This window comes from Catharus ustulatus, chromosome 1 (assembly GCF_009819885.2).
Source record: "Catharus ustulatus isolate bCatUst1 chromosome 1, bCatUst1.pri.v2, whole genome shotgun sequence".
Classification (NCBI taxonomy): Eukaryota; Metazoa; Chordata; class Aves; order Passeriformes; family Turdidae; genus Catharus; species Catharus ustulatus.
The window spans coordinates 50,852,899-50,878,756 of NC_046221.1; the positions used below are offsets into that span (position 1 = coordinate 50,852,899).

At 42.5% G+C, this 25,858-nt stretch overlaps 1 long non-coding RNA gene across 4 annotated transcripts in view; it reads right to left on the minus strand.

Moving 5' to 3' along the window:
• LOC116998035 overlaps positions 1-19,440 on the minus strand; it is a 37,630-nt gene extending 18,190 nt beyond the window's left edge. Inside the window, exons 1-5 of one of the 4 annotated variants that reach the window (XR_004418288.1) lie at positions 19,389-19,440; positions 18,161-18,404; positions 12,643-12,695; positions 12,440-12,557; positions 12,090-12,207 (exon numbers count right to left, since the gene is read on the minus strand). This is a non-coding gene — a long non-coding RNA (uncharacterized LOC116998035). Of the gene's footprint in view, positions 1-12,089; positions 12,208-12,439; positions 12,563-12,642; positions 12,696-18,160; positions 18,425-19,388 lie in introns of those variants that run through there. The other 3 variants (XR_004418285.1, XR_004418287.1, XR_004418286.1) reach the window with 3 other exon arrangements.
• Between the last annotated feature and the right edge of the window lie 6,418 nt (positions 19,441-25,858).

The following is a 25,858-nucleotide window of genomic DNA, read 5'->3' on the forward strand; positions in this document are numbered from 1 at the left end:
TGAGATGAGATGACATCTCTATCACACTTCCATTTATTTTAATAATTCTGTGCATTTATTGTGGTAAATTAAATAAAGTGAGAAGGCTCGTCAAAGCCTGGCAAATTAGTACCTCTTAAGCACAGATTTCTGTTACGCTCAGGTGCTCAGAAAGGCATCCAAGGTGCAGCACAGTAATGATATTCTTCAAAGACCTTTTTGCATTGCAGAATCACAGAATTGTCTGAGTTGAAAGGAACCCACAAGGATCATCAAGTCCAGATCTTAAATGAATGACCCATACAGTGATTGGACACACAGCCTTGATGCTATAAGCACCAACTGTACTAATCATCTTATGGATGAGGAAACGTATATCACTTTGCATTTAAGGATCATACTGTTAGATTTCATGTGGAGTAACAATAACCAGTTGAAACGGTGCCTTAAAAATGTTTGCTTTTGTGCCATTGCAAAATTGTTTAATATTTGCAAATGGGTTGTATAAACTCGCATTCTGTCTAATCACTTGTAAATATTATGATTCTTTCAGAGTAACTGAGCATCTATCTCTCCTATTTAATGGAATCAGTCAGGGGTACTGAACACTTGACAATTTTGCAAATGAAATTGCTCAAATAGGTACTGAGGTAAGACCGAGGCAGCTCTGTTTCAGTTTCACCTGATATTTGTCCTGTAATGAATCAAGAAAATATAGTGCCAGTGTGTAGCACTTTCGTGTACCCTACACATTCAGCAACAAACCATGACTTGTCCAAGTGTTTGCATTTGTTATAGCTTTACATTCAATGCATTCTTTTTGTGAAGGCTGACAACCAAGTGTCTGAATTATAGCCTGCAATTTGAGTCCACTTAAATCTAATATTTTTTGTACTACACGTAAGGAAAAGAGCAGTACTCAGTAGGCAGCCTGCTTCCCCTCAGCACTGTTTAGAGACTCTGCAGGAAGAGCACTTGTGAATTTTAGAGCAGAACTCTGCTTTCTCTATTTGATTGTGTGAATCAGAAAAAATCACAATAACATCAAATTGCCTCCTTCCTCACCAGCCAGCACCAAAACAATTGCTTTCCCCCCAGTGCTTACCAATTTCAACAGCTGGTGATGGCTTGAGAAGATTGTAACCTGGTATCTGTACTTCCTGTACCATGGCTTATTTATCTCCTCACCAAATGGCCTCAGTAGTGGGCTACATAGTGCCACACATGGTGACAACCTGATATTTGACAGCAGTTGTCCCAGCATAGTCCAGATGCTACCATGAGGCAGAGCACTGTCTCAGTGAAAGCAGATTTTACTACTGTGTAGAGGTACATTGAGGAAAGATACAAATGAAGGAAGCGGCACCAAAAATGCACTAAAAATCTGCCTATGCAGCAATACTTTACACAATTTCCAGAAGAGTAATGGTCCTGTGTTAAATTGCTGTTACACCATTTGAAATAATTTACAAAAAAAAGAGAAACTGAAAAGCAGGGCAAGAGAGGTAAAGGAAATTGTACAAGAAGACTGCAATTAAACAATGGGAATTTTTTACTTGACTCCCAGGCATATAGTCAGCTTAGTTTGCCAGACTTGTCTGATTATGATTTAAAGTGAAATATATGTTGACTTGTTCATTTAATTCACTTTAATCATCTCACAGTTCCCTCCACTCCAAGGCATTGCTGGTGCACAGCTGATTTAGAATTTGGAGAAGTCTTGATCCCAGAAATGGGTGAAGAGTGGACATTCTAGGCTAAGAGAAACAAAACTTGTTTATCAGGCAGTAATATATGATTGGAAAAACAGATGTTGCTGCATCATTAGGATAAGAACTAGTACTAGGAGATGTTTGCTCTATCTCAATAGCAAGCTATCTATATTCTCAGCAGCATTATTAGTATTTATTGAAAATCTTTAGTAAAGCACTGCAAGTTTGCACCGAGGTAATTTACAGTAATTGCATGACTATAAGGTGCACCAGATTATAAGGCGCACTTCTGGGTGTCAGCAAATTCCCGAACTTTGTCCACATAGAAGGCGCACCGGACTATAAGGCGTACTTTTTTTCTGCAGCGAGGATCTGCGTACAACAAAGTAACGAGTTAGTAACAGAATCGCATGATCATGGGGTTTACTGGCAGGTGCTCAATTTGTAAACATTTTTCACAGATCGACGTAGCCTTTAAATGCAGCCCTGGGCGCCCTCCCTGTGCCACGGGCCCTGGCACTCCCGCCCACGCCCAGCACCGGCTGGCACAACTCTCACAGCTGGCACAGCTGGCGTGGCTCTCGCAGCTCTTGTGGCACACGTCTGGCACGGCTCTCATGGCTCGGCTTGTGGCTCACACTTCCGGGTTGGCAAATTCCCGAACTTTGTCCATATATAAGGCGCACCGGATTATAAGGCGCACTTCCGGGTTTCGATCAAAATTTTAGTCAAAAGGGTGCGCCTTATAGTTGTGAAATTACTGTACATTACATAATTAGGATGCCTAAAACCATATACAGAAGGATAGATGCTAGTAGTGCTAAATACTTGATTGTATTACATTGCAATACTATTCTGGGGGGATTAGAGCATTTGCTATCACTGCTGATTTCATGACAACAAAATTATGAGTTTTTACACACGTTTTTAGGTCTGACACTTTATGAGTTCTAGATTGTGTCTCCAAATTAGCCTGATCCTGCATAGTCTAGGTGATACTGTCCAGCAAAACAACATGAAAGTGACAATGCCACAAAACTTGGAATATCTTGTTATGCATAAACTATTATCTTTGTGCATACAAATGGTTTTATAAGCATCCATATGTAACCTAGTCACTTCGCTTTTACCAGTATGCAGTTTTGAAACAAAATATTGTCAAATTCAGCCAAATTTAGCTGTATTTATTAATTGCATCTTATCATAAGACAGTCTTCCACATTTTAAGGAATTGTTTCAGTGGGTGAACTGTGAAAAGATCTGGATATTATCTGTCTACACAGAAAAAAAATTAATTTCAGTTCCCTATACTGTGAAGCTTGTTATTTTTTCAATAGGAAAATGCAGGTCTGTATGGTGTATACAAATTCAGCATATGCTTAGGTTTAGATTGGATCTTGAGGCACAGAGAAGCTCAAAAATTCATTTTATGTTAGAACCCTAATCAATACAATGAGCCTGTTACAAACCTCACAGAATTCATTGCAGCTGTCTGACCCATTCAGTGGTCTTGGTAAGCATCTACTCAGCTTCTAACTGAGCTTTTCAACTAAGGCATAGATCTGACATGCTACAGGCCTGTGTCTTCTTGGAAGGGGAAGCTGGTTGCACTTTGAGGAATTTGTTTGCTGCTTCCTTAGTGGATGCTAAGGAGTGACAGCTAGTTTAATAGTTTATCTGCTGCACATGAGGAGTAATTTCTTAAACTCTACTGATACGCTAAGGGGAGATGAGACAGCACTGGTACCCCTGCAGTAGGGAGAGCATTTCTCCTCACATGAGAGCTGTTAAAGGTTGTGAAAGCCTCTATGCCCCCTCCTCCTGCTTCTTCCTTAAGTAGTCACATGCAGGCCAAGCAAAACATGGTGTTGTGCCTGACAGAAAAAATGTTGCTAGCTCAGGAATAGAGATGATGCTCTCCAGGGCTACAGTTTCACAAAGAGCTAAGGCACAGAGATCCAGAAGCATTACTAAGTGGGCCAATCAATACCAAATCCATTTTTCATCATTCATTCATAGGAAGAAAAGGGATGTCTAATTTAATCATTCCTTACAGAAAATAAACAGGCACCTTGTCAGTCCATGAGAAAAATCATTCACTAATGCCAAGATAATGTTTCTAAACAGCTGACTGGATCAAAGGTGAAATTTAATTGATTATGTGTTAAATACAGTAATTTCACGAATACAAGCCACAGCAATTTGACAAAAATTTTGGTGGAAACCCGGAAGTGCGGCTAATAGTCGGGTGCGGCTAATATATTAATAATTTTCTGACATTTACAACCCCAGACGTGCCAGCCAGAGTGCCGAGCCAAGCACCGGCCAGTAAAAGCCGGCATTTCGCAATTGTTACAGTGTTACCGTGTTGCCCTGGCTCCCTGCAGGCAGCACGGGGGGCGGGGAGAGAGGCGGGAGAGCTCTCTTCTTCCCTCCTCTGCCGCAGCCCAGGGGAGGAGGGGGGGGGGGGGGCGCCGCCATTGCCGCGGCCCGGGGAGGACGCGGGGGGGCCGCGCCGCCATTGCCGCGGCTCGGGGGGGGCCGCGCAGCCATTGCCGCGGCTCGGGGAGCTGACAAGGGGGGGGGCGCCGCCATTGCCGCGGCCCGGGGAGCCGACGGGGGGGGGCGCCGCCATTGCCGCGGCTCGGGGAGGACGCGGGGGGGGGGCGCCGCCATTGCCGTGGCACCGGGAGCCGACGTGGGGGGGGCGCCGCCATTGCCGCGGCTCGGGGAGGACGCGGGGGGGGGCGCCGCCATTGCCGCGGCCCCGGGAGCCGACGGGGGGGGGACGCCGCCATTGCCGCGGCCTGGGGAGCCGACGGGGGGGGGCGCCGCCATTGCCGCGGCTCCGGGAGCCGACGGGAGCCCTGCGCAGCCATTGCCGCGGCCCGGGGAGGGGGGGGAAGTGCGCGCCGCCATTGCCACGGCTCGGGGAGCCGGCGGGAGCCCCGCGCCGCCATTGCCGCGGCCCGGGGGGGGGCGGGAAGTGCGCGCCGCCATTGCCGCGGCTCGGGGAGGAGGCGGGGTGCTTTGTCCGCGCCCGCCGCCGGCGCCACGGGCGCGGGAAAGCTCCGTCCCCGCCTGCCGCCGCTGCCGTAGGAGCGGGGGAAGCTCCGTCCCTGCCTGCCACCGCGGGGCAGAGCCGACCCGGGGTGACTGAGCCCAGGGGCAGCGGCGGCCGGCCCCGAGCGGCAGCACCGGGCTGGGCCACCTGGCCCCGTCAGCGGCCCCTAGCGGGCCGAGCCTGCACAGCCTTAGCTCAGCCAGTAAACCCCGCCCTCCCGCGGTTCTGTTACTGATTGCACGCGGGTCCTCGCTGCGAACGACAGAGCGGCTTATATTCGTGTGCGGCTTATCTATGGACAAAAACCGAAATATTTGCCAACACCCAGAGATGCAGCTTATACTCAGTGCGGCTTGTATTCGTGAATTTACTGTATTCTGTTTCTCCCTGTCTCTGACATAATACTCCCTCATATACGCAGAATGAAAATACCCAGACTGTAGGCTGAACACTTTTTCCCTTGTTGCCATAGAAATTTCAGGCAATTACCCAATGGCTGGACTGCATCTAGAGACACAGTCTGATCCTTTTTCACTTAAATTATGCAAATCAGTCACAACTCTGCTGAACTCAAGAATTTGTAGAACCAGTGTAAACAAGAGGAAAGTTAGTGCAATAATGTTAGTGATTATTTTCTTGATTTGTTGTTTTTTAAACAAATGGAAGAAGTGATTGAATTTTGCACATAATCCAAAACACATTTATTGTGGAAAAGTTCAAAATCCTGGGTGGACTTTTACATTATTTTAGGATTTTTGTTAATTGCTGCTAACGTCATTGGAGTAGGATTTAGGTACTGTTCTAATTCGCAGTACAGTTGTATCATCACTATAAAATTTACGTTTGAATGTGGAAAAAAAATGGTAAGAGAAGAAACTAGAGGAACTAGACTCATTTTAGCAAAGTGATTTGCCTGGAGTGACAGACAGACCAAAGGCAGGGTAGGAGCAGGTGTCCTGTCTCTCTTGGTGCCATGCTACTAGACAATGCCTGTGAGTGTAAGAGCAGTGCAGCAGGTAACAAGAAGACAAAAATTCATTAGTCAGTTTGCTTATCTGTCAAGTCTTGTTTGTAGGCTAATATCCAACTGGGCATCCTAATAAACAGCCTATGACTATGACATTCAGCTGTGTTCTGTTGGTGTTGTGTTGAATTAATCAGGCTTGGGCTCTGTGCTGTTTGTGGGAAGGAAGAGCCAAGGGAGGGGAAGAAAATAAGACTTAGCTTCTTTTATGCCAAACATACATATTTATTATAACAGTGCATTTGACCCTTTATCCAGGCACCCCGCAGCTCTACAAGTCTCTGCCTACCTCCTGCAACAAGCCACTTCCAATGGATGCCTGGGAAGGAAACTCAGTAGGCAGCTGAGAGAGAAATGTTCAGGATCTAAAGCTCTCTCTAGGTACAGCTCTACCATCAGGAGGTTGAGCTGGCTTGGGACAAACCCTGGCATAACAGGTCTCAGACCTGGTGGTGTGCTGAGATTCTAGCCCAGGCTTGGACAAGGGCACCATCAACATCAGAGTCCTATGGCTTCACCCTCACCTGGAAAAGCTCGTTCCAGCATAAATAAGAGAGTCCCTGAGAACAGCTGTGTTGGGGATCTGCAAATTCCAAGGATTGTCTTGCTGTTTGTACATGTAATTGTACGCACATAGTTTCAAACATATTAATTTTGGCTCATTCCTTGCCTTTAGTGTGGGGAACATGGAGTGTGTGATTGTCCCTGGAATTCGGTGTTAATTGTGCAATGGAAGCAGTCACCTCTGAGGGCAATGAGGCAGACAGTAAGTTATTGTTTCTCTGAGCAGCATTATTCTCCCGTCTGTAAGCTGAGTAGACTTCCAAGTGCTAAGGTAATTGGATGGCAGTAGTAGGGACATGAACAGCCATTACAGGAACCTTAAGTGGATCATAGACAAGTTGAAGTCAATCTCCATGGCCTACAAAAGCCTGGCTCTACAGACGTGTTTTCTAGCAAAAAGTCCCTTACCAGATAACTGTTCTCCAGGGATATTTTCTTTCTTTTTTTGGATACTTATATTTATGGGGAGAAAGATTTGCCATATTACATCTTTCTTATATTTTTCCTAGAAATAGGAATTTCTAACATCGGGGCATGGGTGGTGTTAGGCCCCTTCCTTGTGTACTATTGTTATTACTTGTCTTTGTCTAGAAAAGAGTTTCTGTACTATTTGCACTCTGCTCTTGCCTGGCAATAATTTCACAGAATTGATGGCTAAATGCCTGTCGATGATACTGCTCATAAACATTAATGCACTTCAAAGCTGTTAAGATGCAGTCACCCCTGAATGAGTTTATGTTCTATACCCATGCTATTGGAAGCACTATGGATTTTCAAATTTAGACCATCTGTAAATACAGCAACTCCATGACTCGTGTATTTTTTAACTGTTTGAACTCAGAGAAAAATTAATCTGGCCCATCTGCAGCTGGACTTGTTTAGAAAATCTGATTGCCTTCCAGACACCAGCCATCCATGCTCCAGGGATGCCAGTCTTTCCACATGTTAATTAACTGAGGAAAGAAGAAATAATCACAAAACATTCTCATCTTTGTGCCTGCAGCTGTAAACTCAGAATTAAAGTAATTTGGGGAGAAATGTTGTGAAGTGTCACAGAAGATTTGCAATTGCCAGTACTTTTGAAGGAACTAGCTATACCTGTGAGCATTCACTGAATATAATACTGAAATATAATATTCACTTGTTTAATGACTTCTTTGTTCTGCCAAAAAAGCCCAGCAGAATTTGGGTCTAGAAAGCTTCTTCATCATTCAGATTAGAATCTTGACTAGGGAATTACAGATATAGGGGATAGAAGTTAGTCAGGTAAGGACCTTGCGTTAAACTAAGCCACTGAGACTTATTAGCACTTTAAGATGTGCCAGGAGAAATGACAGAGGCGTGAGGCTCAGCTGCTAAATAAGGAAATCTAAATGAGCAATATCTTGAACTCCATAGATTTATGTTATACCAGCTGCCTGAAAGATACAAATGTTAGTTATTCAAGAGGAACCACACGCAGTAAAGACTTACATGCTAAGAATATTGTGACATTGGTAAGTGCAGCATGGAAATAGGGAAGGTGAAGGCCATCCTTAATGCTTTCTCAGTGATAACTACATTTTTGTTAGCTCTTATTTTTTCCTGAAAGTCTAAAGATATGGGCTATTTTCCACTAATCCTTGGTACTATTATAGAAGAATCTCAGATTGCGTGGGACAGAAATAAAACAATGGGGGGAAAGTCCTAAAAACATAATTTAAAACATTCCCTATCCAGAAGATGAATGAAAAGAGCCTAGCATTTTTTCTTTACCACAAGATTTGTCCTTCAATAAAAGTGGAAATAACTCCTTAGCTGCTGGACTTCACTCATCGCAGTGGCTCTAAATTGTCTGTGGACTCCCATTTACACCCACCCTGCTTTCCCGATAGAAATCTTTGTGGGCAATGAGTACATTCAGGACTGTTACAAATCCTATTAGTCAGTAAGAGTCTTTCAATTTACGGCCTGTAGCAGTTTTTGTATCAGTGATGTGAGCACTAATAACAACTTAGAAATGGCCACTCCAGTGTTTGGCTACCCCAAAAGACTTACAGCATTTTTCTGCAGCAGCAAGTCCAACCCCAGTGACTGTTATAGTTTTATCTGTTCAACTGAGCATAATAGGATTGTGAAAAAAATTAGTTAGGAAAATGTCTTCTCTGTTTTGTCTTCCGAGTATCTTCTAAGTATTTAGGCATGCCTGCCTAAATCACTGTCAGTCGAATACTAGATGTCTCAGTAATGAATTAGAATTCAGCTTTCCCTGAACAGTTTAAAAAAAATAAAAAAATTAAAAGACTGACAGACTGAGAGCAAAAGCAATCCCAGAAGTTTTGTATTCACTTGACTTGTGATTCAAATCCTGGGTGTCTACGTGGTTCAGACAGAGCTTGCAATGATTTTCATCTTTGTGGTTCCTGGCTCATTTGGAATGTGTTACCAAACAACCTCCTGTTGCATCATGGTTTACACTGGTAAATGCGTGTGGTATCCCAAGGCTGGAAAGGCAGCAAGGCTAGAAAACTTCTGATGGGATCTGGAATATTTCTGCTTACTGATACAGTGAGCCAGAGCACTCCACAAGTATGTGGAGCAGGGTCAGCAATCCATGAAAGATGGCAGAAAACAATCAAATTTTTAATGGCAATCAGCATGATCAATGTAGCATTGGCAACTACGTCCACAAAATCTGTAGACAGGTATCTGTGAAAGGCAGCATTGGTTGGCTTTTTTTTTTGAGAGGCAAGATCTGGTGACTCTTAGGAATTTGTGGATTCACAGCCTTATCTATTATAAGACAATACAAATCAGCTGAACAGCATCTTTGCTTACTACTGGCTCCTGATGGGTTTCTACTGGGAAATCTGGTAAAGCAAAAACTGTTTAGCCAGCTTCCTATGAAAGACTTCAGTAAAAAACCTAAAGATAAATTTCTTTGACTATTTACATCTATTTTTATTTCCAGTGTTGTGATCCTGAATGTTAATGAAATCATGCCATGCAAAACCAGCTCCTCTGCAGCTGTTTCAGGACCCAGGATACCACAACAATCTCTTGAGACAGATTTTACTATACAAAGTAAAAGACTTTTACACGGGAGGACAATCTGAACCTCTTGCAAATAAGCAGGGAAAGAGTAAGAGTATCAGATTCTCGCTCTACAGGCTTCATCAAAAAGTGACCTTCTGGTTTCTGAAACAAGGGAGTTCAGGGGCCAGGCTGGCACACACTGGATTTGCACCAACCTGTATGCGCAGGTTCCAACTAGATGTGAAAGAGGGACTGGGTGTCATCTTGGACTGGAGTCTGGATATTACCCTAGCAGACATCAGCTGGCATCTGGATAGAAAATTTGTTCCACAGTGTAGATAACATCACTTGTTGTAGCAATTGATTATGTCAGTTGTAAATGTGCACGTATAGTGCAGTTATTATTGTGGCTGATACTAAATGTACATCACTTGGCTTCCTCCACAGTGGCTAGCTTTTTTCCTTAGACTGCCACAGCCACTCTGCTCAATTCCTAGGTGAGTTTTTTATTTACTACATATTCCTCATTCAAATTCCTACTGGGAAGAGAGCCCTGGCAGAGTGTCAGACTCAAATCTGCCTCCTTGTGATGATAGCAGTTTCATACTTCTATATTAGTACTCCTTCCTAATAAAAAAAGGACTCTAACTTCTGTTTGGCTACAGTTCAGGTGCAGCTTGATTCTTCAGGCAGCATTTTAAATCTATGGAAAAGGACGTGTAGGCTATATAAAATATGTGGAGAAGACAAGAGATGTATGAGCATGTGAGGTATATGATTCATTAGTAAGGTGCTTTTCCATGGTGCCACACAGAGGAGGATGTGGGCATAAGGTGCAAAAGCTCTGTGTTTCACAGGAACCAGCTGGAACTGGGGATGAGAACTTTGTTTCTCTTATAAACTGCTGTGTTTCCAGTTGCAGTTCACAGAAAGCAAACTCTTTTAATTGAAAAATACCTGCAGTTCTGAAGTGTGATCAGCTGTAAGTTCAATAAATGATGCTTTCCATAGTTACTAGTGCAATTTGCCTCAGATAAGGGGCTATGTCTCACAGACAATATGAATTTACTTTAAAAGTACTTAAGGGATGTGCAAAGACAGAAAGGGAAAGCAAGTATGTAATTTCTGTCATCAGCTGAAGCTGTTCATTTAAATTATGTTTGTGCTCTCATACCTCGATGTTTCCTTTGTGTTCATATGGCTGATTCCCTGTATTGGTGTGGTAGGGCCAGTGCATCAAGCATTAAGTTAATTAACTGTATATCTTTTATGTTGTTGTGTATCGGGCTTTATTTGTCATTCATGTGATACTCAGAAATGTTTTTGATGATGCCACCTCTGTATTTGGGCTGCGACTGTCTGAATCTGTAGGATCAAGAGAAGGAGAAAAATATATCTGAGGTGACTAGTGCTTGGAATAGCTCCACCCTGATTTGTTTGAGTTTTGAACTTGTTGGTTCATAATGCACTGAGCAGACACAGCATTTCCAGAGAATTATTCATGCTACAGGGACTTTATACCTCTGTCCCAAGGGATGGGAAGTTTAAACTGGGCCAGTTGTATGATAAAGTCAAGAGGATGTTAGTGAGGCTTAAGTCATATGCCAAAAAAATAAATAAAACAAAAAAAAAATGAGAGCATTATTTAAAGAGTTATAATTATCAGTACAAGAAAAATGAATGCCTCTATTTAAAGTTTCAGTTGCAGCTGAGTAGACACTGCAAACTACAAGCTGACAGCAGACTGCATCAGCTTCAGGACAGTAAATTCTTATAGCAATTTTTTCAACCTACCCACTTTCTCCTTTTGGAGCCTGGTCTTGAGTAAATGCCCTTTTTTCACATTACTTCAAGCAAGTTTGACCAGCAGGTTTAGCGTTGGAGATTGCTCCAAAATCCTAAGACTGTTTTCTTAACACAGTGTAAGCAGGAAAACAGAGGACTTAACCCAAAGATCTGCACTCTGACTCTAATTTCCTTCAAGTCAAAACAGAGAAAGCTTAGGCTGGGTTTGTATTTCTGTGTATGTACAATTGATGTGGGTCTAGTATGCTATTCTTAAGTTACTGAGTCTTTTGTTAGAATTAAGAAAGCAACCATTAACATACAATATATGTGAGCAAGACTATGAGATTAACTTTCTCCTCTGTTTCTGGATGAAAATGTGGAGATAATGGAAATAAAATGACTTGTTAATGACTTTGGTAAAGCAGTGTCTCTTAGAAAGGTATTTTGAGTGGCATGACATAGCTGCGAAACAACTTGAGTTTTGGAACTTACTACTCCATTTTAGCTACCAGCTATCTTTTCTGCAGTTGCAGATTGCCAGAGCAGTATTGCAGGCTCAGTTTAGCCCACAGTGAGTGCCCTGGCTGAGATACAGGCATTCATGGCAAAAAACTCCATTGGCATTATCAGGGCTCTAATTTCTCCTTCAGTATACAGTTGCTGGAACCTCAGAATAGCCCATAATACTGTTTCTAAGCTTTCAAATGCAAAATAAGATATAATTAAGACTTAGACTGAGGACTCCTCAGATGTCTGTGCACACTTGAACACGTGAAAGGCTAAGTAGTAGGTAGGCAAATATAAATCTAGTAAAGGCAAATTACTAATTGTGCCTTATATTGGTTTTCTACCTGAAAGAAAGACTTAGATTTTAAGAACAGGTCTTCATCTATTAGTTTTCTTTTAAACCTTTTAGACATACACACACAGTTCTTGCACTTACCTAACTGATCAATCTGCTTTCAACTCAAGCAGTATCATTACCAAGGCTTTTTGTCACTCCTAAGAATGTCTGTAAGTGCCTTGAGCAGGGGACATACATATCAGATTTGACTGAGGTCCTGTTAAAAGTGTAGAGAGAAACAGTGGCTGTGGAAGGTTGTGTTATTCTCTACCACAGCTGAAATCAAGGAAAGCCTTATACAAGATTATTAAATTTTTCATTTTAAGCAAAGGTTTATGTTACAAATTCCTAACACTTCTGGGGATTTCTGTTGAGAGACTGCTAATCGTAAAACCTTTTACAAAAAAATCAATTGTTTAAATTCACTTCTGCACTAGCACAAAACTTACCATGCTAACATCCTTATTGAGTGAAACCACATTATAGAGGAAGTTCCTTAGCTCTCATAGGACTTTTTTCACTGGATGGTTGTCTTTCTCCCATGTTGCTGTCTGCAGGCTGGTCTTCCTATTCTTTCAGTAGCAGAAAAATATTTTCATATAAAGTGTGGAATGCATACACAGGGCATTGTTTTTGCCAATGTGCTACTTACGTTGTGGATGTTCTCAATAAATGAGGCAGGAGGGTATAAGCAGAGGTCAAAGGCTGAGCAGAAAAAAAAAGCTAAATGTCAGAGAAAGAAGGACATACTTTCAGTCATGTCTGTGGCCCTGAACTCTTGTGGGCAGGATGGGGCAAGAAGCCATTTACACTGGTGGGTACTACATATGTAGGAAACTGTACATATGCAGTAGCTGTTATATAGTATGAAAAAGGTCCCTGATATATCTGGAAGATTTTCCATGCAGAATTATGTGCTAACCTATTATTAGTCTCCAGTATTAGCCTATTCTTATATAACTATCACATGTATATATAATCTTAATATTATTCTAATCACCATATCAACCTAATATTAGGCTGATGCTCTAACATCAGAGGCAAAAGGAAAAAGGGTCTCACATTTTTGTAGCTGTAGCATATATTTAGTAGTGTTAAATACATATATTAAAATACTGTTTTCTTACATTTACATGGCTGATTCTGACATTTTGTATTTACAATATCAGTGGAATAAATACAAATAACAAGGCAGCATCGATACAGTTTGGAATAAAAAACCTAGAGAGGTAATGCAGACCACATGTTTTGCAGGATTCAGTGAGTGCTTTAGCTGCATGACAAGCTTCTCTGTTGCTCTCTTTCCTTCTCCAAAAGTTCTCTGTGGTTTCAGTTCTGGGATCTCTCACTGAGAGACCTGGGGTCCCTACAATATAGTGTACTGTCTGTAAAGTCCCTGATTAGGATGGGTATTTAGAACTACTGTGAACACCTTGGAGGGTGAAATTACAGTAATCTCACGACTATAAGGCGCACCCTTTTGACTAAAATTTTCCCCCGAACCCGGAAGTGTGCCTTATAGTCCAGTGCGCCTTATATGATCTACAAAGTTCAGAAATTGGCAAACCCGGAAGTGAGAGCTGCGAGCCGCGTGGGGAGCCGGCAGAGCCACGGCTGCCAGGTGGAGGCGGGGCTGCACCTCGGCAGGCATAGCTTGGCCCTGTGTAGGTGGGGAGGAGCCCCAGCAGGCATAGCCCGGCCCCATGGAGGCAGGGAGGAGCCCCAGCAGACTTGCCCCGGCCCTGTGGAGGGGACATGGAGGGGCGAGTGGCAGAGCCCAGCCCCGGGGAAGGGGCACGCAGGGGTGGGAGGCAGAGCCTGGCCCTGGGGAGGGGGCACACAGGGACGACAGGCAGAGCCCGGCCCCGTGCAGGCGAGGAGGAGCCCTGGCAGGCTTGCCCCGGCCCCCTGGAGGTGGGGAGGAGCCCCAGCAGGCATAGCACGGCCCCGTGGAAGCGGAGAGGAGCCTCGGCAGGCTCATCCTGACCCCGTGGAGGGGACACGGAGGGGTGGCAGGCATAGCCCGGCCCTGGGGAGGGGGCACGGAGGGGTGGCGGGCGCAGACCGGCCCCAGAGAGGCGACACGGAGGGGCGGCGGGCATGCCCCAGCCCTGCTAGGTACAGGCGGGCCTGGGGGCCCACGGCGCCCCTCCTGCCGGGTACAAGCAGGCCCAGTGCCCATGGCTGCCGGGTTGAGGCGGGGCCTTGGCCAGCAACCGTGCGGGGGGAGCTGGGGGCGGAGCCTTGCTGCAAAAAACCCCATGCCTTATAGTCCAGTGCGCCTTATGGTCGTGAAATTACTGTAAATGTGGATGACAACAGAGTGTTGAAACCCAGCAGAATTACAGTTTCAATTTTGCAACTACAAACATGGATCAGAGGCATTATCCTAAGCCCTCGGTTCCATCTGGGTCTCAAATTGCTTCAAACTCACTTATGATTTCCTTGTTCACTTGAAAACTGTCTTATTTCTGCTCATGGTCCATTCATTTTCCTATAACAGCTATTAAAGACATTTAGTCTGGGAGGCACTAAGAATTGCTTTAGAAACGTAAGCTAATATCACTGTTGGATAATGATCTTCTGCCATTTCACACTCTCTGTCTCTGAATGACATTTGGTGCCAGTCCAGAGGCTGAAATTAGAAAGTACACTGCAGCTACTTAGATAACCCGAGTTCATTTTGGATAGTTTCTCCAGGAGTATAAAACTATGTGCATGATGAGCCAGCTACTTCTGAGACCTCCAGGTGCTGCTAGATCACAATCTTATAATAACAGATATGAAATGGAATAATAATTGTTATAATGAATGTTGACCAAACAATATGGGTAAATATAGCAGCTATGGCAAGTATATCCAGTTTTAAGATAACTTGTTCTGTTTTGCATGGTATTTAAGACACCATGTGGCAAGGCTGGAATGGATGGATATTACAGTTTGGTCCATGCCAAAAAATAAACAAGCAATAGCATGAAGTATAAGCTCAAATACATTTCTGGTAAGGCTAGAATAGCTAATGTTTCAGGAAGACAAGCAGACCAAAACATCAGGTTTTAGTAAAATAAAAGTAGTATTTTAGAGCAGAGTCTCTGGAGCAATTCTCCAGTTCACCCCTCCTAGTGAAAAGGATGAACTTTCCAATTATATATGACATATCCCACTAAGTAGTGGAAATTCTCGTAGTATGACCCGGCTAAAAGTGAAAGATAATGTCAAATGTTGGCTGTAGCCTTTCAATAAGTTCCACATTGTAAGTAACCACATAGCACAAGCTAGTAGATCTTAAGGCAGAGTGAGGATGTTCTGGGTTCATGCTATTATTTTATGTGGCTAAGAATTTTAGGGAATATGTGTGTCCTGGTTTGTAGGACAGATACTGCCAGGAAAAGGCAGGAGCTCCTCCTGAAATGGAGAATGTAAACCGCCTCCCTACTGATTATTATAATTTTGGAATCAGGGACTCTCAGGCTGAGATAAGGGGGGAAGGAATAACAGCTCTATACTAATATATTTAACCAAAACAAACAGAAACATCAGCAGCTATGAAAATTAACAAGCAGAACTGTAACTCAGTTCAAGTCCCTTTTGGCTGCAGACAGTCCCTCCCTGCCCTCAGTACCAGTGGTGGTGGGGGCAGGGCCAATCCCGCAAAGCTACGGAGAGCTGAGATGCTGTCAGCAGCATCCCAGGTAGGAGAAGAGATGGAGAAGGGTCTCCCTGCTCACCATATACAGGAATTTCACAAATACAAGCTGCACTGAGTATAAGTCGCATCTCTGGGTGTTGGCAAATATTTTGTTCTTTGTCCATAAATAAGCCGCACCCGAGTATAAGCCGCTCTGTTGTTCGCAGCGAGGACCCGCATGCAACAAAGTTGCCAAATAGTAACAGAACCGCAGCATGGCGAGGTTTACTGGCTCGGCTTGGGCTGTGCAGGCTCAGCCCGCTAGGCGCTGTCACTCGGCGGGGCTGCTTGGGGCCGGCCGCTGCTGCCACTGGGCTCGGTCACCACGGCCCGGTGCAGCCTCGTGGTGGCAGGCAGGGACGGAGCCCACCGGCACCCGCGGTGGCAGTGGCGGGTGGGGACGGAGCACCCCGCCGCCTCCCCGAGCCGCGGCAATGGTGGCACGGGGCCCCCGCCACCTCCCCGAGCCGCAGCTATGGCAGAATGGGGTCCCCGCCTCCTCCCCAAACCGCAGCAATGGTGGCACGGGGCCCCCCCGTCTCTCCCCCGGGCTGCGGCAGAGGAGGGAAGGAGAGAGCTCTCCCTCCTCTCTCCCTGCCCCCCATGCGGCCTGCAGGGAGCCAGGCTCCACCTGCAGTGCAACAGAGTAACAATTTGTAACAATCGCGAAATGCCGGCTTTTACTGGCAGCTGCTCGGCTTGGCACTCTGGCTGGCACTTCTGAGGTTGTAAATGTCAGAAAATTATTCACATATTAACCGCTCCTGAGTATAAGCCGCATTTATGGTTTGGGAGCAAAATATTAGTCAAAATGGTGCAGCTTGTGTTCGTGAAATTACTGTAGTTTGCCCCGCTTGGCTGCGTGCCCGAAGGTAGCAGTCTGGAATGGAGATGTGCCAGTGGAGTGTCTCACAGTAGTGAACCTGGCTCCCAGATTTGAGATGGCGCGAGGGGGACGCGAGCAGCTCCCCAGATGTCTTCCTCTGACACCGCTGATGAGGGAGAGAGCGCCCCACCCCGCCCAACCCTTTGTCCCTAGAGATCACGAGCTGGGTTCAGCCCGACAAGCTTTCTTAGCATAATAATGGGGAAAATTCCACAGCGAGAAAAAAAGCAGGGGAACAAACCCCCAACCCCCAACAATGTGGTACAGTTGAGTGGAGTGTCAACCCTTTCTAGTATGCTGCTTATTACAGAAACAGGGATTAACAAAGAAAGACTGTATCAGGCAAGTTAGGAATTGCTGAAAGGGCTATTAATTGTGATGTAGGCATAAATTGGCACAGCTCTGTTCAACTTGGTGGACCTACTTTAAATCTTTTGAGATTCCAGCTCATTATATAGAAACCTGCATCCATATATAGATCATAGCAAGAAAAGGTTAAAATTTAACATCACAGATGTGAAAAACACGTTTCACTGTCCTGGTAGAATTAAAAAGGTTTAATAAAAAGACAATAGGAGACACCCATAAAGCAAAGGGTTAAAACGGCCTGGTGCTTGGCAAGCTACCAAGAGCACACTGTTGCTTCGGGAATGCCCCTTTAACACATTAACTTGCTGCATGTTCATAGTCCCTCACGTTTAATAAAAAGTTTTGGGAACTGTTTAGCATGACCACTCCTTGCGTCCACCTTTTTAGAGCATGTGTGTTTCATGGCTTGTGGTTTTAATCCTCTTCTTACCATCTTTTAATCTGGGTGGTGGTCCCGGCCTTTCGCAGCCGGTGAGTGTTGATAATTGTCGTGTCAACTGCAGGGCCCCCATCACACGTTCACGGGCTGTTATCTCAACTAAGCAGGTAGTTTCAGCATACTGTCTCTAAAAAATTTCTGTCTAACTTTTGATATTAGAAGAAAAGAAAAAACCTACATTCATCCAGAAAAGCTATTTTACCATTATACATATAGCATTTATCCCAATAGTTGCGAAAAGCCAATAATATGTCATGCGCTTATAACACACAGATACAAAGTATTAGTAAGTAATACCTTTACCCTACCTTTATAATTTTGTTTTGAAGTCTCAAAGTCAAAATGACCTTTAAAGGCAAAAGGGTGTTTGGGCTGCTAAGTGTGTATGTTGCTGCAGAATAAATCCAGTATTAGGAAGGTAGCACACTTGTATTTCTTTCTATTGCAATTTTAATTGTAATGCATTTTTATAAAAGATATAAAACGTTAATGTGTCTGACAATTAAAAAAATCCCCCACAACCAGCAACAGGAAAAATCTAACCAACTAAAAGCTCTTATATATTCATAGCAGTGTTCTTGCCCTATTTCAGACACGGTCTGCATTTTTCCTTGCTAGCTTTGCTCTTCAGACATCTCAGCTCAAACTAAAACTTTATACACAGAAAATTATAAAAAACAAAAAAGGGCACTCTCCTTTCTACAAAGAAGAGAGCTCTACTGGAGGTTTGGTTGGTCTGAACAGTGAGGGAATAGCCACCGCAGAGCTACTTCATGATAAACACATACCTTTCAGCCTGAGTGAGAAATCATCCAGGTTTTGCCAGGAGGCTTCATGGAGTAAAGCTTTCCCAGAAACATTTTTGCTGGAGAGGCTTGAGGAAGGCAGCAATTGGGAGAGGCGAGCACCTGCAGCCAAACCTTTCCTCTACCTGTTTCCCTTGCTGCCTCTTCAGAATGTGGGGCTTGGTGACTCCAGTTTTAAAGCTGGTTTTGTTAGTACAAGCAGCTGCCACACACAAAATGCACACTGCTGAGGGGATCAGGAAAGAGACAAGCCGTGGGAAAAAAAAAAAAATTAAAAAAAAAATATTGTTGAGCTACAGGCTTTTTTGTGAGTTTAGGCACCACTCTGACTTTAGAGAAGGACTGGCAGATATGGTTCTGATGTTTTGATGTATTTTCTGATGGAGTTTAACAACAAAAAGGCCCAGGCACACATAGGTGTGAAACAGTAATCCTAAAGAAATTAAGATTTTAGTTAAAAGTTAGAAGAAACTGGGCTTGAGATAGTTACCTGAAACTTAAATAATTGATTGCCTGTCAATTTACGTTTGTTCAGCTGTGCTTGCAATGGGAAAAGAGGAAACTAGTAGTTAGGTCCAAAGAACACAAACAATTGCAACCAGAAACTCATTCTTTGCAAAACTGGAGTTGCCCCAAAAGCCATTTGTATTGTCATTAATAAAAAGGTCAGGGTGAGGAAGACTTGCCTTACTTCCTCCTTTTAAGACCTCTCCCCACAAAAACGACCCCAGACTTAATTCAAGAAGCCAACCACGCATGCTTAATAGCCATTCAAGCTAATTACCATAGGAAGCAGGAGATGGGAGGGGCTGGTATTATGCATATGTATTTATTTAAACCTTTTTTCAATAAATAGACTCTGTGACCACCTGTAATTTCACTGTGCGTATTAGGGGGCTACCCCACACTGCTGCCTAGCACTGAATAAACATACCCTTTCTAACTTTAAATTGTTAGAGAGTCTTTTGTCCGTCACAGTTGAGTATCGGTATTAGACCAATACTCATATTTTGGTAAATCATTTGGCGACTCCGCCGGAACACTTCTCTCTGGCCAAGGGGTCAGCAGGGTTCAGGACCCCTTTAGGGCACCCACCTGGGATCTTCCTAGGAGGAGGGCTCCTTTTCCTTGCTAGCACCCTGGGGAGCAGAACTAGAACTGCCGGAGACACGGACAAAAAGGTATGTTTAAAAAAATTAAAGATAGGTACCTTTAAGAGAACCAAATTCGTAAGATACTGCAAGACATCATGCACACAGTGGAAAGGCCTAAAGTGGATTTGTTTGTAAGTTTCCGTGGAGCTTGAGCTGGCTTGTGTTCCAGGTGATGCTGGAACTTGTACCCCGTAGTGGGGGTGTATTGGCAGGCCAGTGGCAGTTGTCAGAGGTAGAGCTCGTGCAGCAGTGGGTTGGTTGAAGTTTTGTTTGTGGTTTAAAGGCAGTATGGTGGTGATTTCCAGCTTGAAGCACCGGCTGCAGGCATTGGGGTATGATGACTGATTTTTGGTTTGCAGTATGCAGTGATCACAGTTTGTGCGTGCCGAATGTGTGTGTGCAACTTGTTTTTGTGAGCTTTGTGTGCTTCAACTGTGAGTTAGTGGCGCACTGTATGTGTTTTATTCTGTGTGTTTTTGAGAGTGTGTTGGCAAAAGTTTTGTATGTGTAAGTTGTGAAAGAATTTTGAAATTTACACCTGAGTAGTAGACACCTAAAAAAGTGGAGGAATTTGGAGCACTTGCATTATGTGAATTGCATGAGCTAAGAATGTGTGTAATTTGATTGTGTGTGTGTAAGCAGCAAAATTGTGGACAGTGTATTACTGAGTGAGAGCAGCACTTGTGTGTGATTGAGCTGTTTGTTTTGTGTTTAAAAGAAGTGAGCAGTGTGAGACGATCTAAAAATTATGCCCAACATAGTCCAGTGTAATCCCGGCAACAGACATTGGTGGGGTGATCCGAGGTTTTTGCATAGACAATGCCTTTGTTTCTGCTCAACCTTGAAAAGTTTTAATTTTGGCTGTTTGTTTTAAATGTGAAAAATATAGCTAGTTATTTGTGAAGTTTTAAAATTGCTGGTGTAAAGGGTTAGTTTCTAAGTGCAGAGGGGTGAGGCAGCGACATGAGTCCAAAGCTGCTGCTCGCCCCCCACTGCAGAGAAACTGTGTCTTAGCCAAAATTTGACAGCTTTTTGGTATAGCTTTATGAATATTTAATCCAAGGTATAATGAGAAAGGTTTAGTTTACTAGCAATCTGTAATGGGCAATTTAAAGGAAAGAAAAAAATAAATTTTTGCTTTGTTATTTCATGTAAGTTTTGTAAGTAAAGTGTTTGAGAGTGTTCAATTGTGATATGAGTTTGCTTAGAGGTGAATAAAAAGAGTTTTTCTTTAGCTGTGCAGTGTGTGTAGTGAACATTTTGAAACAAAAGCGATTGCCAATTTGCGTTGAAAAAAATAACCATTTGTCTTGGTAGGTGACCTGAGCTTCAAAAGAGTTATTTTAAGTGAGTTGGTTCACTGGTTTTTCATATTAACCCCTCTTTTGTTGGTTGTTTTAATTTTTTTCCTTTTCTTTTTGCTGGTATAATTATATGTCAAAGAATAAAAAGTTCAGAGAATGATCCCAAGCTAAAGGAACCTCCCTGTCCAAGAAAGAGCTGTGACTTTAACCCATGAGTTGTGTTTTGTTGTGCAGTTTGTTGAAAATTGTAAATTTAATAAATATATAAGTCAAGGATACCTAAAAATGGAATTTATAGTAAACACAAAAGCAACATATTTGATGTTAAATTAAAGATACCTGTAATAAATAGTTATGCTATAATAAAGGGGGCTACTGGCCAGTTTGAAAAAGCATATTTTTACAAACCACTAAAGTATAAATTGGAGAACCAGTAGAGAATTCATCGATTTTTGTATATGCCTAAAGTTCCAGCTGCATTTTTGGGCAAGGATCTGCCTGAGCAGCTGGAAACAAAAATAATATTTAAAGATGGAGAAATTAGTTTGGAGGTAAAAGATCAACAATATGTAAAATTGTTAAGCCTAAGGTTAATAACCAAAGAAACTGAAGCTGAAAATAAAGAAAAATTATTAAGAAAATATGAATCAGGTGTTCCTTAGAGTGTGAGCCTCTAATATACCAGGGAGAGCAAAGAATGCTCTACTAGCACAAATCTGGCTTAAAGAAGGAAAACAATAGGTAAGGGTTGAACAATATCCCTTGAAAAGGGAAGACAGAAATGAAATTCAAACAGGTTAGTACAAGATTTAAGAGATGTTAATAAAATAATTGACATTTTGTTAACTTATCTGACACCTTAATTAACCTAGTTTACTGTTTTAGATTTGAAGGATGCTTTCTTTTGCCTCCCTCTCCATGAAACCAGCCAGAAAATTTTTTGCATTTGAATGGGAGAATCCCAAAACTAGATGTAAAACTCAGTTCACATGGTGTGTACTACCCCAGGAGTTCAAGAACTCCCCTACCATATTTGGAGAACAGCTGGCGAAGGATTTGAAGTCTTGTGAACCTCCACCAGTAGAAGGACAACTGCTTCAGTATGTGGATAACCTCTTAATAGCCATCCAGACCCAGAAGGCATGTGTGGATTGGACGGTAAGCCTACTAAACTTCTTAGGTCTGCAGGGGTGTCGGGTATCCCAAAAGAAAGCCCAGATGGTGAAACAAACAGTTATTTACCTGGGCTATGAAGTGAGTGCTGGACAAAGGACCTTGAGGCAAGCCTGCAAGGAAGCAATATGCCAAACCCCCAAACCCCAGACAGTAAGAGAACTTGAGAACCTTTCTAGGCATGATGGGGTGGTGTGGACTGTGGATTTACAACTGTGGATTGTTCATTAAAACCCTGTGTGCCTTAATCATGGAAGGGAGCAGGGATCTTCAGTAGACAACAGAAGCAACACAAGCCTTTGACCAGCTAAAGAAGGCTCTTATGTCAGCTCCAGCCCTGGGACTTCCAGATGTGAGTAAGCCATTTTTTCTGTTTTCTCAGGAAAAACAAGGGATTGCTCTGGGAGTACTAGCACAAGACCTGGGGCCGTAACAGAGGGCAGTTGCCAACCTCTCCAAACAGCTAAACACGGCAGCCAAGGGGTGGCCAGGGTGCCTCAGAGCTGTTGTAGCAGTGAACATCCAAGAGGCAAGCAAGTTCACCCTAGGCCTGAACATGACCGTGCTAGTATCCCACACAATGTCTGCAGTCCTGGAAGCAAAAGGGGGACATTGGCTTTCCCCACAAAGATTTCTAAAGTACCAGGCCATACTGGTAGAACAAAATGATATTGAAACTGTGGTAACTAACATTGTGAACCCAGCTTCTTTCCTCAGCGGGAGTGAAGGAGAACCAGTGATCCACGACTGCCTGGAGACCACTGAAGCCACCTACTCCAGTTGCCCAGATCTGAAGAATACCCCTCTTGAAGACACTGAGACCTGGCTCACCAATCATCAGTAGAAAAGGACATGCTGGTATGTGGTCACCACGTGCAGATCATTGCCAACAAACACCTCTGCGCAAAAAGTTGAAATAATTGCCTAACCCAGGCCTTAGAGCTGGCAAAAGAAAAGAAATCAACATTTATATAGACTCAAGGTATGCATTTAGAATGGTCTACAAGTACAAAACTTTTTGAAGAAAAAAAAAAAAAGACTGCTGAACTCACAAGGGAAGACATGAAAAAGTGAGCTCAGAATTAGAACAAGGAAATATGCTGGCGAACACAGAGGCAAAAGACGCAGCCAAAGGTGAGGTACATTAATACCAGATGGAAAGATCTCTATTGAAGGTAAGCCAGTATATAACAAAAAGGATAAAAAGCTTATTAAAGAAGAGGAAGCAACTTATAACCAGGAGGGGTGGGCTATAACAAAAGAAGGAAAAATTGTAGTGCCTTTCTACTTGTTGTGGTCATTAGTGCTAAAAAACACATGAGAAAACACATTGGGGAATAGATGCCCTATACAATTACTTGAAAGATAGAATTTTTGGCTAGAAAATTATAAAGCACAGTAGCGCAAGTATCTCGTCAGTGTGGTTTTGCCTCCGAACTAATCCTAAAAACTTTACAAAACCTGAAGTTGGAAAAACTGGGAAAGGTTGTGGACCGGAGCAGCAATGGCAAATTAATTTTACAAAATTGCCCAGGAAGCGGGGGGTATTGCTACCTATTAGTGTTAACAGATACCTTTTCAAGATGGCCAGAAGCCTTCCCTACCCGAATAGCTAAGACACAAAAAGCAACCAAAGCACTGTTACAAGAAATAATACCATGCTTTGGAGTCCCAGTCACTATATCTTCTGATAGAGGGCCACATTTTACATGGTGGCCCTAAATAAACAACTTAAAGAAATTGGAAGATATGTGACTAGGGCCCAAAGCAAATAATTAAACGGGCTGGTACATGATGTACAACCTAGGGATTAAGTATATGTTAAGTCTTTTGCAGAGAAAACTTTAGAACCACAGTAGGAAGGACCATTCCAGTCCTTACCACCTTCATAGCAGTCAAGATCAAAGAACAGAAAGCTTGGATCCATCACTCCTGAGTGAAGAAAGCTCCTGAAGAAATTTAGAAGATTGCATCAGGTGACGGAGACCTGAGGTTGAAATTCACCAGGAACAGCGAGTAATAGACATAAGTTTTCATGGACATAATGTGAACAGTTGGGGCCCTTGTGGTCATTGTTATAATTATAATACCTCCTCTCATAAGGCTTTTAGCAAAATGTTAAGGGTCACAAATGCAAGTATGTGGGAAGGAAAAAATGTTTAAGGTATGTGAATTTGCATTTGTAAAAATGAGTTTCATGAAGCTCACCATCCATCTATGGAACTCATCCAAGTTGGTCCTAGATGCTGTGACAAATGCTTGACCACGTGTCCTAAATTTAGACTTAAAATTGAAGGATGCGCAGCAAAATGTTTTAATCTTGATTTTAACATCACTGAATTGAATTTGACAAATCAAAGCCAAACAATTCCATCAGTGTCAAAAAGGATTGTAGCAATGTAAACTCTGATTATTTCAAAAGAAAAAGAGCAAAAATTGAGCCAGAAATGAGAATGCAAGTAAGTGCTTCTGCCATTTGCTCCATTTCTCAAAACTGTTTTATGGATTGTACTGATTAAACTGCTTGGCTTCAAAGCTGTAGGCCTTCTAGTTTTAAGAAAAAGAGAGATTTCACTGAGATATTAAGAACAAAATTGAGAGTTTTAAATAAAATAGATTCAAAAGTGTTAATGAACAAATTGACTGTGATGGAAAGTAATTTGGTTATATTATAGCAGCCTTTGCAATATTTTTTTGTTAGAATTATGGAACAATTATTAATATTAACCAAAATATTACCAGAATAGGAAAATATAGAAGACAGAGAACAAGAAGTAATAATTGAAGCACTAAGCACAGCTAGTGTGAACATTTCTCTAGCTCTTGAATGTACTCAACACAAATGTGGATGCAGTTATTTGCAGCTACAGTTATCAAAGAAGGTAAGAAAAGAGCATTCTCTGATAAAATTTGTAAAATTGTTTAGGATAATGCCTCTGAAATAAAAGAAGGAGCTTCAATCTTGGTAAGTCTTGGTCAATTTTACTTATGACTCTCTAACAAATATGATAGCAGCCTTTGATTTAACTATACACAATGCATCTGTGAACTTGATACATCCAATAGAGCCCTGTTTTAAAACTAATTCATGAAGGGACTGTATTGTACACTTCTGAACATAGAAAGATCAAGGCATGAGAAATTAAAGGAAAATGGCAAGCCATTAACCTAGAGCCCTTTTCTATGAAGAAACAATTAAGATATATATATGAAAGAACTTTGGAATATGACAAAATATTTGCCAGAACACAAAACAAAGCATTTGCCACCAACCGGACAACTTCACTTGTGTATATAAGACAAAGTTGTGTCTGTCTCAGAACATCATGTCCCACCATAATGATAGATGATCAAATTGTATCAAGGGAACCCTAATTGCTCGGCTACTAAAAAATCAGAAATTAAGGAAATTTTAATGCAGGAAAAAGACTTTGATCATGATACACCATGACGCAAAGACCATACAACAAGTTTTTATTCGAAAACACCTGTCTCATCATTGGTGAAATGTGTTATTTGGATGGTCATCAACCACAATCAGTTTACTTGTTTGGAACTAGAGGATACTATTGAAAGTGTATAGCTTGGTCTTAAAAAATTGCCACCATGCGTCTTGAATAGAAGAGAAATCCCCATATTGAGTAAAAGAATTTACTCATTTCAAAGGAGAAGTGGGGAATGAAACACTAATCTTAAAGAAATTAAGATTTTAGTTAAAAGTTAAAAGAAACTGGGCTTGAGATAGTTACCTGAAACTTAAATAATTGATTGTCTATCAATTCATTGTTTGTTCAGCTGTGCTTGCAATGGGAAAAGAGGAAACTAGTAGGTCCAAAGAACACAAACAATTGCAACCAGAAACTCATTCTTTGCAAAACTGGAGTTGCCCCAAAAGCCATTTGTATTGTCATTAATAAAAAGGTCAGGGTGAGGAAGACTTGCCTTACTTCCTCCTTTTAAGACCCCTCCCCACAAAAATGACCCCAGACTTAATTCAAGAAGCCAACCACGCATGCTTAATAGCCATTCAAGCTAATTACCATAGGAAG